This window comes from Hipposideros armiger, unplaced genomic scaffold (genome assembly GCF_001890085.2).
Source record: "Hipposideros armiger isolate ML-2016 unplaced genomic scaffold, ASM189008v1 scaffold_768, whole genome shotgun sequence".
In the NCBI taxonomy this organism is placed as follows: domain Eukaryota; kingdom Metazoa; phylum Chordata; class Mammalia; order Chiroptera; family Hipposideridae; genus Hipposideros; species Hipposideros armiger.
In genome coordinates this window covers 327,316-347,036 of record NW_017732118.1, presented here as the reverse complement: position 1 = coordinate 347,036, position 19,721 = coordinate 327,316, and the positions used below count along the sequence as shown (strand labels likewise).

Genomic DNA, 19,721 nt, shown 5'->3' with positions numbered 1-19,721 from the left:
AAAACGTGACATTAGCCTGCCTTACAATTCCTGGTTCTTTCTTCCCCAAGGAAGCTCAGATAATCAACTCACGCTTAAATCACCACTGAAAATTTGCTGATGCAATAGGGAGCTGCCTTTAGGAAAAATCCATGTAACGAAGCGTATATGTTGTGTTTTGTGATCAGAGGAGATGTGGATTTTTTCACACTAGAACAAAAAGCTGCACGTAATATCACTGGGTAGTGGAAGTGAATATTTACAAGAACAATTTAATATATTGAGGGGTTTTCCCACATTTCTTCTTCAGACAAAGATGGACGACTTCTGCAGCTTTATGTACACAAACTGTTTTAGGTGAATAAATACTTCATGAACCCAAAAGGCAGGGAGCAGCAATCCTGGATTTGTGGAGCTGAGGCGTTCAATATATAGCACTCAGCATTTTTCACATAACAACAGAATGATACTGTTTTCTGGGGCCATTTGTGTCAGTCAAAGGAATACAGGTGCTTAGAAGCACCTGCGGCATGCCATATGAAATACAAATTATGATACATTGGGTCGACATGGAAGAGAGAGGCTAGGGGATGTTGAGTTATTATGATACTTTAACAGTTTCTCATCAATTATGTGAGTCCAACTTAAATTTAACTTTGAATCGGCTACCTCAACAATTAAAATTAATCGGATTCATGAAATAGTCTTCAATACCAACTAAAGTCTTTAAACTCGCTTCTGCCATGAGTCTGACTCAAAATATTAAATGTTTGTCCATTTTTTTGGCCTGCCATCTTTTATCAAGTCTGTTTTTATTCTTCCACTGCCCATCAATTCTTCATAATTTAGTTCTAAAGCAGTAACAGCAGTCTTAGATCTTCATTACTACAGTTCTCAAGAAATTTGATTTCATGCCTCAATTTTGTTAACTCAGAAGAATGGGGGTGAGGGGACTCTTTCGGCTCTTCAAGGAGAGACACATCCTTTAGGAAAAGTTTCTCTTATTAAATTTTTCCAGACAAGATACCTCTTAACTTTAAAAATTCTCCTTTAATATGCTTTGATCCTGCTTTTTAATTTTCTTATTTTTAAATTTTCTTATTTTTGTTATATGTAATTATCAATTTAGTCAGTCTAAATATTTTAAATATCTATTTTAAATCACCCATTTTATTAAAGAATATATTGATTTATGCATGCACTGTATTGCATGCATCTGCTATATATTTTATGGAACCATTTTATTCAAACTTTCCCCAGACATCTTCTACATCAATGTCTTCAATCATGACAAATTTTCATTTCTGATTAAGATGTTTGAGACCTGCAACTGCAACCCATTTATAAAGCACTCACTTTATCCAATCTTTATGAGCTGAAATAAAGATTCTTGTGGCCAAGCTTTTAGGACCACCTGAGAATCTATGACATCTTTAAGTCATTCTTCTCCAAATGATTACTCGTTTGGGGTTCATTAAAGGTTTCCTGGAGGTTCCCAGAGTCATCCCGTGCCCCTCCCCTCCCCCTAGTCCTACCGTCCTTTCCTTAAATCCTTAAATATTTGTCTTCTCCTTGATGTTACACCTACCACAAAAGATTTCAGTGACTTGCTGGGGGGGAAGTGAAAATAAATTCAGACCAAAAAAAAAGGCAGGATATGAATTCCAGAAAAGCTGTCCTCCCCCCTGTAAATTAATCTCTTGCTGTTCCTCTGTGTAATCAGCAGCTACTCTCTACTTGTCCTCCTGTTGGTCTAGGGCTCCTTCACCAATTTGAAGATCATAGTTGCAGTATTGGTAAGGGCACAGAGCTGGGAAAAAGAAGACTTGATTTTTAGTCCTGGCTCTGTTATTAGTTGATTGTGTGGCCTTGAGCAAGTCACTTAACCTATGCAAACCTTGGTTTCTCATTTATAAAATAAAGGAGTTTGACTAGATAATATCTAAGGTCCTTTTTAGCTCACAGAATCAATGCCTCATTGCATTGTCTTGTCCAAAGTAAAAAACCTAAGACCTCAAATTTTTTTCAAAATTATCTTCATTTTTAAAATTCTTTATTTTAACTATTAACATAATACAAATTCTCAGTTTAAAAGAAAACATAGGCATTCTATTTTTCCCCTGTTTAATTAGCTTCAGATATGACCTCTCAACCTACTCCAATTTCACCAGGCACCTATTCAAAGAGCTCAAATCTTGGTGTATAATTTAGGACTATTATTCTTCCTAGTTTAATAGTAAGAGACATAAAACAATAGACAGGAAAAATTAATAGAAAGGTGAGTATGAAGACCTTAAAAGCCTCTGAAGTGATCAATTCCTTGGAATGAGGAATTACATTATTTCCCAAAGAGATCTCTGAAACTTTATGGTAATCAATTCGCTCTATATTTTAATCTATTTGAAAATAGGGGTAATATAACTTCTCAAATATACATCTAAACTATTAAGGTGGAATATAGGGAGAACACATGTTCAGAAAATGTACATTGAATAGAGTATTAATGTCATTTGTGATTTATTATCCCACATTACTGTTGTCTAAGATATTCTATTAATAGCACATTACTTTGATGTACAAGGTTCAGTAGACTTCATGCACTGGCAAATGCCATGCATAATTTGAGATGCCTTGTTGGTCCACAAATAACAATAATGATAAATTTATAACAACATTTCAACCAGTCCCCATTTTTCCTCTTTCTCATCTCATCTGTCTTGCCTTACATTCAAAACTTTGTACGACACACTTCCAGCTGTAAAAGCATGTGTCTTTTCTGGACTTTTTTTTTTTTTAAGATTTTATTGGGAAATTGGGGGAGGGGAATAGCGCTGGGGAATTGGGGAAGGGGAACAGACAAGTTGCTGTCCTTTTTGTTCTTCAGTCTATTGTGGAGGACGTTGCTTCACTGGCCCATGTTGGTATGATCATTGCACTCTTCCCAGGTGAGGCAGATTGGTCGCTGGCCACTGGACAGCTACTCACAGTGGCTCTCGTCAGCTGCCGGCCACTCACGCTGGCTGCTGGCCACTCATGATAGCTTACGGCAGCCCACTGCAGCCCCACTGCAGCCTACGCCATCACTGGCAACTCACGGCAGCCCAGCTCCAGGTCAAGCTGTTGTTCACCATCTTAGCTGTAGAGGGCGCAGTGTCACTGGCCCATGTGGGATCCAAACCATCGGCCCTGCTGCTCAGAGCTCATGCTCCCAAGCCAACTCTTAACCAACAAGCCACTCGAGCCAGCCCTCTGGACTTTTTTTAATGCTTTGTAATTTTCTCCTTTTCAATGCTGGGATAAACTGATCATCTAAATAACAAGAGGTTTCCACACCAGTAGCACAGTTCCAGTTAGCTTTTGAGTTGTGCACTCGTGGTTGAGGTTGTAAGTCATTCACAACATCTTCTACTCTAGGTTGCAAATCAGACAGTGTTTATGCCTGCGTCCTGACACCAGCTTTCCATATGATGCTAAGAACCTTGATTTTGATACTTCAGACTACATGTTTGTCTAGTTTATTAGTCAATCGCATACATCATTGTTGTAGTTTTCATATTCCGTCTCCCTTGGGGCTCTTTTATTCCTGCCAGCATCTCTTTCAGGTTATCTGATTACAGCTTTCATTGCCACTGAAAAAATAATCACCAACAATGTTCAACCTGTTATAACTGCCTTTTCCACTCTCTGCCATTTTGTAGGTTTTTGGCCTACTGTCAAACTCATGAAAATTTCAATATAATAGCCTTTAACCAGCTGCTGCATTCTGTTAGGAGTTCTTTCACCTTTTTATGTTGCATACTCCCATATGGGTAAACCAAATGGAGCCAAGAGCTGGGACGCTCTCGCTTTCTTAATCAGTTAGGAAATTACTCTTCTGTATTCTGGACTGTCAAAAGAATTTAGGAATCTAAGCTTGCATGCAGGATGTTCCTGCGTAGATGACATAATAAGAGCATAAGAAATAGCACACTGGGTTGGAGTGACAGGGCAACTAGCCCAGAACTCTGTCCCAGGTGCAGGCACCAATGGCTGTTTTGTCAGTTAACCTAGTGATTTTCATTTTAAAAATTAGGATGCCTGTAAATCAGTTGGCACTGAGTGTATCCAATGATTTCTTCAAATTTTCCCATTTCTCCATTTCAGCCTTGTCTTAGGTATATAAGTTCTATAAGTTGACTGATTTCTCTATAAATACATAGAGGTATATTTCAGTCTCTCTTTAATCTACATCCTTTAATCTCAAGGAATGGCCCCAATTAAGTGCTATGGAATTCGGTGAATACAATTTTGTGTACCCAAAGTAGATTGTAATCTCACATCCCCTCAGTTACTAACCCCTTTTCATTTTCATCTTCCCAGTCTGAGAAATTCTAATCTTTTTTAGGCTTTTAGTCTGTCCTTGAATGAAAGGTAAGCTTTCTCCTTGATCATCTTAGTTGCTCATCCTGGATCTTTTCCAGCTGTTATATCTTCCTTGGGATGTTGTGATTGGAATGGCCCAAATACTGGTTATTAAATTTGTTAGCATTGTTTCTACTCTCCACTCACTCATGAAGAAAGTAAATGCTATTTGTTGTCTCTCATTAGTGCAGAAATGGAGAAACCAATTGAGGTCATAACCTGTTCTACCTACATTAGTTCTAGCTCAAGGTTGGCTTGCTGCTACTTTTCTGTCATACCAGCTGAAGTGTTTGACCTTATATTTCTGTCTGTTGTCCCTTACAAAGGATTTGATTTTTAGAGAAGCGAGTCCTTCCCTCCTTTAGAGACACTGCATTTGCCAAATATTGGGAGGCATTCACTAATGAAACTCAGTAGTAAACCTGCTGACTCAATCACCAGTAATGCATTTCATCAGGTTCCCTTTCTAAATATCTCTGAAGCACTTCACGGAGAGTGAAAAATGGAGTCCTGGGGAAGATGCTCACTGTTCAGCTTTTTACATGCAATGCTCAAGAAGCGAGTTGTGTCCAAAGGAGTGTCTGTCTTTTCTTGTTACTTATTTTGGATGTTGTATACATTACCATAGATGTTGTCTTAATGACCTTGATCGACCCTTCTCGCCACTGTCGATCCCAGGCATGTTTCTACAGCCACCTATTTCATCTCAATTGCTCACAACTTTCTGGGGGTTCCTGCTTAGTCAAATGCAATATAAAACCTCCCTGGCTGAAGCCAACAGTCTCTTCCATCAACATTATTACTATTGCTGTGTCTGCTGCCCAAATTGCTGGTTGGAGTTCCTCCTCTCCTGTCTTCTTGTGGCTACCATTTTTATGGCTCTACTAGTACAAGTATGTGACTCTCTGCATGGAATTGTGGTCATCTTCCTAGACTTACCTTTCGGTGTTTGTGTCTTCTTGTATCCTGTTGGTCCATTTTGAATGACACTGATGAATCTTGCTCTGATTATAAGTACCCATGCTCCCTAACACCTGAATGTTGACACCATCTCCCTCAGCACCATATTGCCCCTATTACTATATTCTGGACAATTTTTTCGATTCCAAATTCATCCCATATTTAAAGCATACCTTGCCCTCGTTCTTGCTCCAGCACCCTTTTATGTGTGCCAGGAGTTGCTCTGATTCAAGTTTTGGTTAGTCTATTTGTTCCTTTGAGCTATTGATTGCTATTTCAGTACCTGTTTTTATTTAGAGAGGGAGAAGCAGTTAGCTATGTCTCAGCTTTAACACCAATCAGCGTGCTAAATATCTGTGCTGGAGGTTTGCAGTGGATACATCTTTCGAGAATGAGACGGGCTCTTATTAGAAAGAATACTGGATTATGATATCTAGCTTAGAAAATATTCCCCCATATCTCATTCTTGATGCCTCACTGTTCTAGGAATGATACCAGTCTTCTGACATTCAGCTTGAACATTGGTTGAGATTGGCAGAGGTTTTCTTAGTTTTTATTACAATACAAACACCTTATGTAGTGTATAATTCTGTGCTATTTCCGGTAAGTTCCCTCAACTGTATCTTTTAGCAGTGGACAAGACAATATGAAACAGCAGACATAGTAAACAGACCAGGCATTGGAAGACTTGTAGCTCGAGCTTTGCTATTAACTAGCTGGTTGATCAAAGGTGAATCACATATTCTCTGGGCCTGTGTCTCCATCTGTCCTCTAAAGGGGCTGAATCACATGATATCACAAGTCATTTCCTGTCCTGACATTCTCTGATTTTATAAATGTTGACTTTGAAATAGAAATTGCTTGTAACAGTTTTCCAGAGGAGCGAAAATGAGTCTTCATATCGCCCTTGAGGATTCTTATTGTACCATCAATCTTATCAGGATAGAAAGGACAAATAATATTAAACCTTTTACTTAACTGTTTAGCACCACTGATAACAGGAAGTGGATGTAACAGAGAATCAGCTGTCTAATTGTAGCTGTCAGTCTTTGAGGAAACTGGTGAATATCTCTGGGTAATTAAATTTGTGAAATTGCTGCCAAAAGCCTGGTGCTCTGACTTTTCAAAAGGCTTTTAGTACACAAAGATAACCCAGAGGTCAGCCTTCTCTGCCGGGCCTTCTCCTCCACAGTTTGGTGGTTCCAAAGGTCACATTAGCCTAGTCTCATTATGCTCTGGAACCACAATGAAGGAAGAGTCAGTAATGCATAATTGATGATAGAATCATGAAAACAAGTCAGTTTAAGATATCAACTGAAAGAAAGTGAATGAGATGCCATCGTGTTAGGCAGAGTCCTGATTCTGGCCTTTGGTTTTGTAGACCTTCTTGATAGACATAGGTGTTGGTATCTCCTGTGCGTGTCTCATAGGTTCATAGGAAAACCTTACAACCTTCTTTATCATTTCATAAGCTGACACATATAACCTTGACTGAAATAACAGACCCCAAGAGGATAGGGGCCGTATCTCTTTTTCTAGTGAGTGCGTCACAGATAGCGCGTACTCAGTAGATAGTTGAATGAATAAATGAATAAATGAACACATACCAGTAATTCTCTGTGCTTTACAGATTCCTGACTCCGTCAAAAAATCTTCTAATGTCTGTGTGTCAATTTAGATCTACTGCTCAAGTGTGTCTCTCATATCCTCTAGACAGCAACTGTAATATTAGAAAGTGTGCTGAGTCTTATAGTTTCTCATGTCTCTTGATAAAAGTGAACTGGTATCTTAAGATGCTTAACCATAGAGCTGAGAGGACTATGGGTGGAGCTGGGCCCCTTGTTGTCTCTCTAGTCTTGACTTCCTGTTGAACTTTGTGGTAACTTCCATGGGGAGGGATGTGAATAAAGGGGGACACGATGTTGGGCTCTTCTCCTTTTTCCACTTGGGTGGCTGATTGAGACACCTGCCGGCGAGTGCGCTTGTATGCACTCCCTGGTGGCTTTGTTTCTTTTTCTTCTTTCCCGAATAAACTGTTTCTTTTGGTGGGTTTACCTGGAGAATATTTCTGGCCAGTCGACACTCTTATACATGGTGCCTAGAAGATGGTCCTTAGTATGCACGTCTGAACGGTACATACCAAATCCTGAGGTCTACGGATTATCTTGACTTTATCTAACAATATTATTTGGGGTATAACCCAGCCCTTCTGGGACTGAGTTTCCTCATCAGCAATAAGGAAATAGAACTAGATAATGCCTGAGGTCGCTGTGAGTTCTGGCTTCCTTTGTTTCAGTAGAACAGGAATCTTTGTTTTTCCTAAATGTCACTCACGATGCTTCTGGTTTTCCAGTGGTGAATAACAGCCTTAAATGGACCAACCACTATGCTTCACTAAGCATTTGTGTACAGGAGCTACTTTGGGGGCTGCAAACTAGTAGCCACTGAATATTCAGAGAATGACATTGTTAAATTTTTATTTTACAGAAAATTTTTGTAACATTCTGTATGTTATATGTAGTGCTTAAAGGTAGTGACATATATACATATACACATGCATGGGGCTGCTAAAATATGATGTTGTATACAGGCCCAAAATCTATTATATTTCATAGGTATAACAGAGGTGTCCCCTGCCTCATTCATGGCACTTTTGGGAATGTGAGAGTGTGCATAAAACATATTTAGGCCTGTTTCCCCAAAAGAAGAGCAGGAAATTATTTCAGCTCTTCCTTCATTTTCTTTTTCTAACTTTCTCGAACATGCTCTTTCTCCCATAATCATGCGGTAGAAAAAGAAACATGGACTACGGCATCAAATAAATCTGCATTGGAAACTCAGCTTTGTCACATTCTGACTGTTATTTGAATAATTTACTGAACCTCACACCCATTCCACTTTCTGGCACATAAGTAATATTAATTAGCTTTCCTTCTCTGCTCTGAAATTTAATTAAAGTCTAATTAACATTTACTAGATACTGAGTGTTGGGGTTTTAGGAAAATACTCATGATATATTCAGTATTAGCTACATGTTTAGAAGAGTTTCTAGGACACAAATATGTCCTTGATCGAATTCGTTTCTTTTCCTTCTTGGAGTTCCCACATAATTTGGGGTGTGTGTGAGCGAATTCCCAAACATTCCTGAGCCCCTCCCAGGCTTCCCCCCTGGGAAGCAGCTTCCTGATGCCTTCACAAAGGTCAGCAGCAGCCCAGACAGCACTCGAAACTAACATAATAACCCTGAACTGCCTCTCCACTTCGGAGAATTTCCTTAGAGCATTAGTCCTTTGAACACTGACCTGGTTGCACAAAACGGCCCTTTCTCAGCGGGGAAAACTCCAAACCCCATTCAGTCTTTCCCTCCCTCATTCCGGAGGATAAGGTGGGGGAGGGGGAGGGGCTGACTGAGGGAATTCAATACTTTTCTAGAAGAATGTTAGTGTGCACGTACACATACAATTTCTTTCTTTAAAAATATAAACTGAGTACATTGCATAATTCAGTGCTGTCACAGTGCAAAATGTTAAAAATCTTTGTATAAGGTAGAAAAAGCAAATCTCTGCTTTCCGCAGTCTGGAAAGCTCCTAAGAACAGGTCCTATATGGGGCTTAGCCTGCTGTCAGCACTCAGCAAATGATCACATCTTCTGTGATATCATTAACTCCCAGGAGCAGGGAGGGGGGTGGGGGGGGCGGGGGTGAATCAGATAAGCTTCCTTGCTCCTCCTAAAACTTTCCATTGCCTTTTCTGTTTTCTTTTCTCAACTTATCCACATCCATCTTGGTCCCCAAAGCCATTGCATGTCAGCTAGTCAGTGCAAAGGGTAATTTTTAACTTGCTTCTTTGTTGTTTTAAAGGGATTTTGTTGTTGTTTTGTTTCCTGTTTGGTTTGGTCACTTTTTCTTGGTATTGAGCTTTCTATAAAGACAGTATCTCAATGTTATAGTCTCTGAGTCTCTATAGTTATCTCCTAGACAGGACAAAAAGCAAAGTTTAATGTGTGCCTACTAAGTGCTAAGTGATAGACTAGCTCTATCTTCCAATTTATGAGGATACCACCACCAGCTATTACCCAATAAAGAAGACATGCTAATAATGTCTCAGCTCTATACCTTTCCTCCTAACCCGATGACATCAATTGGTTTTGCACTATCTCACCCCCAGTCTAGGGCTCCCACACCTCCATCCTTACCCCCTAAATGCTCACTCCATTGGATTAGAGTTGCTTGGAGCTCCCCGCCTGGGTGTAGTAAAGTGGAGTGGGAGTCGGTTGCTGCCCGCTGAAGGCAGAGCCCAGCTTAGCCAGGGTACTGGAGGACAAGGGTGGAGACACATTTGGGGGTGAGGCTGTTGAGGTCTGGAATTTTAAAAAAAGTTGAGTGAAGAGGTAGAGAATTGAGATTTAAAATAATAATAGTAATAATAATATCATCTCACCTATTGTTCCCAGCTGTTTCAACCTCAGAGTATTGTTGGTTGAAAATTGGCCCTTAGTATAACCGGGTGTGGCCAGACCACCGCTGTGGGGCTGTCATCTTGAGCATCACCAACATGACCCTGCTAGTCCTTCCCTAGTTGCTGGCGTCTTTTCCTTGGCCTCCCTACCCAATCACCTTCTGTCGCGACTCTCTTGCAGAGACCCAAGTTTCTCTTTGCTGCTTTTGCCAATAAAGGGCAACCAAAAGGAAAATCAGGGAGCATTCGAGATCTTCCTCCCCTGCAGGTGTTTATAAATGCTTATACAAATCAAAAAAGTAAACTTAAATAGATAAGATGAAACAAAAACCTGGTTAGCCCTCCTATATGGAAGCTGAGAAAGCAGAGGATTTCTGAGTCACATCCTGCCGTCTCCATCAGGGCTTTGCTAAGATGAAAGTATTGCTAAGACAAGTAACCTAATAAATGCCATAAAACATGTTTCTCCGCGTACTCCCGAGTCTGTCTTTTTTTTTCTCTTAAATTGGGGAATTGGGGGAGGGGAACAGTGTTGGGGAATTGGGGAGGGGGAACAGCCAAGTTGTTGTTCTTCAATCTTTGTTGTGGAGGGCGCCAGTCGCCATCTGGCTGCCAGTCGGCAGATCGTGGCCTCTAAGCTCAAGGTGCTGTGTTCAATCTTAGTTGCGGGTGGGCGTAGCCACCATCCCATGCGGGAGTCGAACCAGCAGCCTTGTTGTTAAGAGCGCATGCTCTATCCACTGAGCCATCCAGGTGGCAGCTCAGCTCAAGGTGCTGAGTTGAGTCTTAGTTGCGGGCGGGCATAGCCCACCATCAAACAGGCAGTCTTGTTGTTAGGAGCACGTGTTCTCACCAGCTGAGCCATCCTGCCACCTGTTGGCAGCTCAGCAACAGCTCAGCTTGGATGCAGCGTCACTGGCCCATGTGGGAATCGAACCGGCGGACCTGTTGCTCAGAGCTTGCACTCTTAAGCTAACTTTTAACCAACTGAGCCACTCGGCCGGCCCCCAAGTCTGTCTTTTTGAAGTATAGGACATAGTCAACTCAGGTGGACTAGAATAGTTCTTCAGGAGCCTTTTTTTTTTTAAGATTTTATTGGGAAATTGAGGAAGGGGAACAGCCAAGTTGTTGTCCTTCAATCTTAGTTGTGGAGGGCACACCTAGCTCAGCTCCAAGTCCAGTTGCCATCCAGCCGCCCAACGGCAGCTAGGCTCAAGGTGCCGTGTTCAATCTTAGTTGCGGGTGGATGTAGCCCACCATCCCATGCGGGAGTCGAACTGGAAACCTTGTTGTTAGGAGCACGTGCTCTCACCAGCTGAGCCATCCTGCCACCTGTTGGCAGCTCAGTGGCAGCTCAGCTCTGGACAGCTCACTGGCCCATGTGGGAATCGAACCGGCAAACTTGTTGCTCAGAGCTCATGCTCTTTACCAACTGAGCCACTCAGCTGGCCCCCTTCAGGAGCCTTTTCAACACTAGAGCATGTCCATACATTTAACACCATCCACTCTCCCAGAAACCTATAAAGCCTCATCTTTCCCATAAATTCCAGGCCTATTCTAGGTTCTAGCGGAACCTAAGGCAAATTCATGTAGCCTATGTCCATGGTCATGACTTCCCCAGTCACTGAGCATTGGGTCACCCCATGTATTACATGTAGAATGTCTCATCTTATTGCAGAATATCTCTTTTTTGTTATTATGACTACATGGCGGTAAATAAGTATTTCACATATTTTTTTCTTGTATGACTTAAAATCACCAAACCTATTTGAGCAGTTAATATGTTTTTGAGAATAAGGAATGACATATTTCCTGAAGATTAAGAAAAATCTCTAGGGGCGGCCAGTTGGCTCAGGTGGTTAGAGTGCAGTGCTCATAACACCAAGGTTGCCAGTTCAATCCCCACATGGGCCACTGAGTTCTGCCCTCCACAACTAGATTGAAACAACTACTTGACTTGGAGCTATGGGTTCTGGGAAAACACACTGTGCCCCAATAAAAAAATTAAAAAGAAAAATCTCTTATCTGAATATATAGTCACCCTGTACTAATCTATAAATATGTGCTTTATCGAATATAAAGCCAGATGAATTATCATTCTCACTCTGACTTATATCAGTGCTGCAGGTACTTTTCTGCCCCCAAACTTTCAAATAGGAAAGAATGAACCCTAGATGGAACAGGAGGGGCCAAGCGTAGGTACAGCAAAAGTTCAAGGTGTAAATATCTTTCCAGCTAAAATTAAGAAAAATTGAGAATATTTTATGTGTGTGTATATATGTATGTGTGTATATATGTGTACACACACACACACACAGAGTGTATGAGAGAGAGAGAGAGAGAGAGAGAGAGAGAGAGAGAGAGAGGGAGGGAGGGAGGGAGAGACTGGAAGAAGAAGAAAAGGGGGAGGAAGAGGAGAAAGAAAGGGTATTAACAGCAGTCCTGTGATTCATTCCCTGGGAAATGTGAGGGTAATAAATGACCTCAACTCAACAGACCACCTTATAAACATGCTAATGACCTCCCAGACTTTTTTGTTAATCTTGTTAATAGCATTTAACAAGCAGAAAGATACCCCCAAAGTCCCTATCTATAAAATGTTTTTAGCAGGATATACTTGGTCTGGTTACTTTAGTTATTGTAAATAAACCTGGAATTGATGGATTTATGAGTCATAACTGGATGGAAAATGGGGCATAGTCACATGAGCGTTTTCCTATTTTTGTAGTTAACAGATTATAAAATGGAAGCCTTTGGAGACTGAACTGGCTTCCTTTCAATGGCAATGTTTCTGCGTAAATTTTTTTAAAACTTTTCTGTTAATATGAAACCAAAACATATAATATGAAAGAACAGAGATATTTGGGGGAGATGTGACTGATTACTTCGGGTTCCTCCAGGGAAGGAGTGTTTGATCTGTACCTGGTATGTCCCTATAATCCTTTGAATCATTAGTAAAGATTGGTCCTAGGTAAGAATCTATGATTTATGTGAGTGCAGTTTGAAGCTCAACCCTTTATACTTACACAATATGTATTTCTTTTAACTTAAAAAGTCCCTTTGCGAGGCGACTGGTTAGCTCAGTTGATTAGAGCGTGGTTGCTGATAACACCAAGGTTGCCAGTTCAATCCCCGCATGGGCCACTGTGAGCTGCGCCCTCCTTAAAAGAGTCAACTATGCCATTGTAACATGAAAGCAATGTGTAACCAATGACCATGGCTGTTCCCCAATAAAATAAAACTTTAAAAAACCAGGGTCAAGATTAGTGAGAGCTCTAACAGATGTACATTTCTACATTGAAAATTATATAAATGACATTTTAGTTTTTTAAAAGTTACCCTAGAATAGATCTTAGAGATAGCAAGTACCTCTATAATGGCCTTGAGTTCCTAAGTCACCTTTACTGTTTAATTTTGAGATGTTTTTTGTTAATGTTCAGGTCCTTGTCTCCCCAATTAAGCAGTAAACTCCTTGATAATGCTTGTGCCTTATGCAGCTTTGCATCCTTTTTTTTTCAGTAATTTATTTTTTTATTGTGAAATAAATATTTTTTAAATTAGTTTCAGCTGTACAACACAGTGCAATAGCTATACTTTTTACCCCTCAAAGTGACAACCCCCCTCCCCCAATCTGCTGCCCCACTCCCCCCCCATATCATACATATCTATTACAATTCCCTTGACTCCACTCCCGCACTATACTCCACGCCCCATGACTATATATACATATTCAATTATAGTTGACATACAATAGTATACAACATCAGCTTCAGGTGTACAGTGCGGTGATCAAGCCTCTACCCATCCATGAAGTAGTCTCCCTAACAAGACATGTGACCACCTGACACCCTACAAAATATTTACAACATTATTAATTATATTCCCTGAACTGTCTTTCATGTCCCTGTGGCAATATTGTAGTTACATATTTATGCTGTCTAATCCCCTTCCCCTTCTCCCTCATCCCCACCCCCTCCCAACTAGCAGCCATCAATTGTTCCTCTATAGTTCTGAGGCTTTGCATCCTTCTTAGCACTTTATTATCTCACATGTAAAAAATTGAGAATAAATACTTGATATTTTGTTTTGATTTTGAGAATAAAGCACATTTGGGGGAACTGAGCTATGATCCTAATAGATATTCTTATAAAGGAATAGATAATGACAGATTCAAGGTGTTCCGTATGTTGTTATTCTAGGTAATCCCACTAGAATTACAGTTTGCTAAAGCAATTTCAACCATCAGTTCATTCATTTTTTTTATTTCAATTGGTTGAGAGCAGAGAGAAATGCTTGATGGGTGTGGTTGCCTGGTTGAACTGCCCTATAAACTAAAAATCTTTGAAAGTTGCTGTTTTAGAGCAAGTATTTTGAAGTGAATGTATTCATTTTTTCAGAAGCTCCTGTTGCTAAAACTGTTGTGAGGATATCTTTAGAAAATACCTTCAAATCCTATTTCCATCAAAATGCACAGGCTGCCTTCAGGGGCTAAGGTTGTTCAGTGAGTGCATATAAACCTATGTCTTAATATTCAAAGATTTTGAAAGAAGTCGGGATGAGGTAGGTGGTGGAATCTGAAACGCTGAGGCAGAGCCATGGTGGCATCCGATGGGGAAGAAAATACCTCAAGTTTGGCATTTAGTTCTTGCTGTTCTCTGGTAAATATTAGCTGTCGTTTCCGAACACATAGAAAGTAGATTAATTACATAAATGTCTGATGTTGATAAAAAGATATTTTTTTTCAGATAAGGTTTTGTTTGGTTTGATTTGGTAGGAGGGAAAGTCATCTCATTATATCTTTTTTTTTTTTTTAGCTGAGCCATCCTGCCACCTGTTGGCAGCTCAGCGGCAGCTCAGCTCAGGCCGGGCATCGAACTGCTGTTGCTCAGAGCTCACACTCTTGAGCGAGCTCTTAACCAACTGAGCCACTCGATTGGCCCTCATTATATCTTTTTAAATAGACTTTATTATCAAGGAAGTTAGAGTTGTTTATCTAACTCGTATTTCTTATACTCAGCCGCCAAGCCATTTCTTTTTACTGCAGAGAAGCAAAAGTCATCCTTACTCTGCTCAGCCTCGTTCATCATCAACAAAATTGCCAATTATATTCCAAGTCCTTGAATGTATTGCTTGAGAAGATGTATAAGCTGAAAGGAAGCAGCTTGGTGTTGAGGTAGAAGCTTGATCTTTCTATACTGGATAGTAGATTCAAAGCATACTAATCTTGTTTTGACTTGTGAACTGGAAAAAATTAATATGGAAGGATGGAGAAAACATGTTCAAACTACAAAGTCATTTTTCCTGAGAAGTTATCTGACTGTAACTGTAACTATAACTCAGGGTATATCAGAGGGCTCAGATGTGGAACATTTCTTTAAAATTAAAACCTAAAACTCCTGATGTTTAATAGAATGAATAAAAATAGCTACCTCTGAAGGATCAGGGATGAGCAGAGGAATACTGAATAATATCATCTGACAGTTTGGGCCATACCTTTACAGTAGTTGCTGTGGCTCAAAAAATATAGAATTCATTCAGTAAAACACTGGGAAAAACCAACATAAACATAAAGTATTTTAAATTAAAAACACTGAATAAGAACAGGGGGGAAAAATCCTCCAGCAAATCAATATTGCTTGGGGAAGCATGAATCCCAGACCAGCAATATTTTTATCCAAATGACGTCTGGTTCCATAGTGAACAAACACCTTTATCACCAAGTTTTATAAATAGCTCAGTGAAGAAAAGAGTACTTAGGGTTGTTGGATATATTTTGCAAAGATGGTGACTGTATTCAGAGTTTCATGCTTCACTCTGCCAACTTCTACTGAATTTATTCACAGTGCTTTATCAATTAGGATTCTTTTTCACCTGTCCTTGCCTAAATGTATGTATTACAAAACAAAAATACAGATATGGTAAAATAATTACAAAGATAACTATTGGCTTGTCGGAAAAGTCACGATGCATTTTTGTGACGAGAAACATAGAAAAAATACGTTGTGACTTTGTCTACAACCCAATAATAGTATATGTAGTGAACAGATTGTTTTTGTGTAGATTTACAATATACCTAAGAAAATGTGTGGAAAACTTAATTTAGGATGTAAAACACCAAAGTAAGGCAGAGATTAAATAAACCAATAGGAGATTAAATTTACACCTACACATCTAAAGATGTAAAATCTATAGATGTTGTATAATAATATGTATGCCTTTACATAATTGCATTACTCTTGGAACTTCATTACTCTGGCAAACAAGGGGAGTGATCTTGAACACAATAGCAGCACTTCTGTTTATAAACCAATCAGAAGATATAGAAGCCACTCTTAAGTGTATAATATACATTATAAAGGTATAATTTAATCCAGCTTTATTTTATTTGAAAATCAAATTCATGTAAATCCTAATTGGGCAATTCTTTTTTTTTTAACCTGTGGGTAATAGATTAATTTTTCTCTTTTATTATTATTATTATTAGTTTCAGGTGTACAGAACAATGCAATAGTTATCCTTTTTACCCCTCACAAAGTAAGGAGCCTCATCCCCCCATCCACTGCCCTCCCACCCCCAATGTCATACTTATCTGTTACAATTCTGTTGACTCCATTCCCACACTCTACTCCACATCCTGTGACTATATGTATATATAATTATAGATTACATACAATAATATTCAACATCAGCTTCAGAAATACAGTGCAGTGGTCAGGCCTCTACACGATCTATGAAGTGCTAATTGGGCAATTCTTTATACTTTGACTTGTGTATTACAGTAAATATATTTTTCCAATTTCCACATTTCATGTATCCTTTTCAAAGAAAGAAGACAATCCTTTTTTTGTTAAGTTTTCAACTACAGTTGACATTCAGTATTATTTTATCTTAGTTTCAGGTATACAGCAGAGTGGTTAGACATTTATATAATTTAAGCAGTGATCCCCTGACTAGTCTAGTGCCCACCTGACACTGTGCATAGTTATTACAATATTATTGACTATATTCCCTGTGCTGTACTTTACATCCCCGTGACTATTTTGTAAGTACCAATTTGTATTTCTCAATCCCTTCCCCTTTCTCACCCAACCCCCCAACCCCCCTCCCATCTGGCAACCCTCAGTTTGTTCTCTGTATTTATGATAGAAGACAATCCTTTAAATACCTAGCTGCCTGGGACATCCTCTGATAGTCTTCTACAATAGTTCAAATTATACAACCATAAATAACAACAACAAAAATATTTTGTCAGATAATATGTTTTGTTTGTTGGTTGGTTTGTTTTAATGTTCACAATATAAAGTGCACCTATTGCCAAACCTTACTTTCAATTTTGTTACAAATTAGCAAAGTGTACCTGGTTTGTAAACAAGAAGGCGCTTGAAATTGAGCCCTAAATATACTTTTTCTGTTACCTCAAAGAGGAAAGCTTTTGAAATACAAACACTGACCTTTCTGTGTCCCAACTAAGGTCTGATAGAGGCGTTTTGTTTTTGTACTGTTTTATGCTGGTGCTTCCTGATGGTCCAGTTTGAAACCAGACTAGATTGGCAGGATATCATTGACTGCTGTGAATATAGTTGGTGGAACACGTGGGAAAGAGTAGAGGAAATTGGAAAAGCCAGGGTGGAAGGAGAGAGATCAGGAGGTACATGGAAAGCACTGGTGGTAAATTAGATCTCGGTAATAGTAGCAGTGATGATCATGAGAAGTGGTTGGGGGGGGATATTTTGGAAACAACAGGTCTTGCTGATGCATTAGAAGTCAGGAGTAAGGGAAAGAAGGCAATGCAGATGTCTCCTGGGCTTTTGGCTGGAACCTGAAGATGAACAAGTTTGGTAGGGAAACACAAGAGATCTGACAGCCCCAATGGGGTGACTTGAAGAGCTTTGGGTCTCCAGTAATACCCACTAGCCGCTCTTTACTCCAAGCAACAACAGGCAAACACTTAAGCTAAAGAAAAGAGCGAACTTGCCAACTAGATAGCCACTCTTTTTTTTGTTTTTAATTTTATTGGGGAACAGCCATGGTCATTGGTTACACATTGCTTTCATGCTACAATGGCATAGTTGACACTTTGGGGGGGGGGGCGCAGCTCACAGTAGCCCATACGGGGATCGAACCGGCAACCTGGGTGTTATCAGCACCAAGCTCTAACCAACTGCGCTAACCAGTCACCTCCAATAGTCACTCTTCTATATAGAAGTCCTGGAGCTGCCTGGCTTTGGAAATGTTAAGTTTGAGGCACCTTTTTGATATCTAGCCGTGCAGCTGGTAATAGGAATTTCAAGCGCAAGGAAGAGGTCAGGCCAAGGGCTACGACTTTTGGAGTCATCAACATACATATGGTTCTTAGACTCATAACATGGGATGCCATCACATTGGGATGAAAGAGGAAACCCTAGGACTTCTCAATATTAACTTTGTTTCTGCTCTGCCAAAAGCAAGCGCATTAATTACCAAATTCATTAAATGAATTAAACTATTTTTCTCAAGGGCTACTGTGCCAAATATCATATTAGGCATCAGAGCTATGGTCATGAGTAACACACGCATAGCTCCTGCCCTCCTGGAACTCTTGAACCTCCTGGAATTGTCCCTGTCATCCTAGTGGAGGAAATAGACCTGGAATAAATAGACCTGGGCCTAAGATGAGCCAGGAAAGCAGGCACTGGCTATTAATTGCTCTAGCATAAGTTAACATGGCATGCTTTTGCAAAGAAGTAAAACTGATTATGTAAATGCTTAATGCTTCAAGTAGAAGGAAAACAACCTACAAAAGGTATTAAGCCCATGAAGAGATGTTCAACATCTAGTCACGAGGGAAATTCAAGTCAAAACCACAATGAGATACCTCTTAACACCCAGTACAATGGCTACTGTGAAAAATAAAACTGCCGGGGGGTGGGGGGGAACGTTGATTGAGGATGTGGAAAAATTGGAACCCTTATACATTGCTGGTGGGAATGTAAACTGGTACAACCACTATGGAGAACAATTTGGTAGTTCCTCAAAAAGTTAAACATGGAATTACTGTATGATCCAGCAATTGCACTTCTAAGTATGTACCCAAAAGAACTGAAAGCAGCAACTCAAACAGATAATTTATACACTAATGTTCATAGCAGCGTTATTCACAATATCCAAAAGGTGGAAGCAACCCAAATGTCCATCAACAGATGACCAGATATATAAAATGTGGTGTATACATACAATGTAATATTATTGAGCCTTAAAAAAGAAGGAAATTCTGATAATTCTGTAACATGGATGAACCTTGAAAACAATACGCTAAGTGAAAAAAGTCAGACACAAATTGACAAATATTGTATGATTCCACTCATATGAGGTACTTACAATAGTCAGATTCACAGAGATGGAAATTAGATTAGTGGTCGCCTAGGAATGGGGTGAAGAAGGAAGGGAGTTATAGTTTAATGGGCACAAAGTTTCTATTTGGGATGATGAAAAGGATAGTAGTAATGGTTGTATTCTACACTTAACAATGGTTAAAATGGTACATTTCATGTTATCTATATTTAACCATGATAAAAAAATATTGCCCCCCAAATAAAAGAATTAAGTAATAAATTTGCTTAGGATTTAAATAAAATAGCTAAAATAATCCCTGTTTTTTATTTTAATTCTATAATTAAAGAGCTATATAAAACTATTAAAACAAGGGTGGCCGGTTAGCTTAGGTGGTTAGAGCATAGGCTCATAACACCAAGGTGGCTGGTTCGATCTCCACATGGTCCACTGAGACACGCCCTCCACAACTAGACGGAAACAACTACTTGACTTGGAGCTGATGAGCCCTGGAAAAGCATACTGTTCCCCAATAAAATTTCTAAAAAAAAAATTATTAAAGCATATATAAATAAGGTAACGGAAGTAGAGAGCTTTTTCTTAGGCATCCAAGA

At 39.6% G+C, this 19,721-nt stretch overlaps 1 protein-coding gene across 5 annotated transcripts in view; it reads left to right on the top strand.

The window, feature by feature from the left end:
* LOC109373985 (dystrophin-like) overlaps positions 1–19,721 on the top strand; it is a 606,466-nt gene that overhangs the window by 391,459 nt on the left and 195,286 nt on the right. The gene's annotated exons all lie outside the window — the stretch shown is intronic.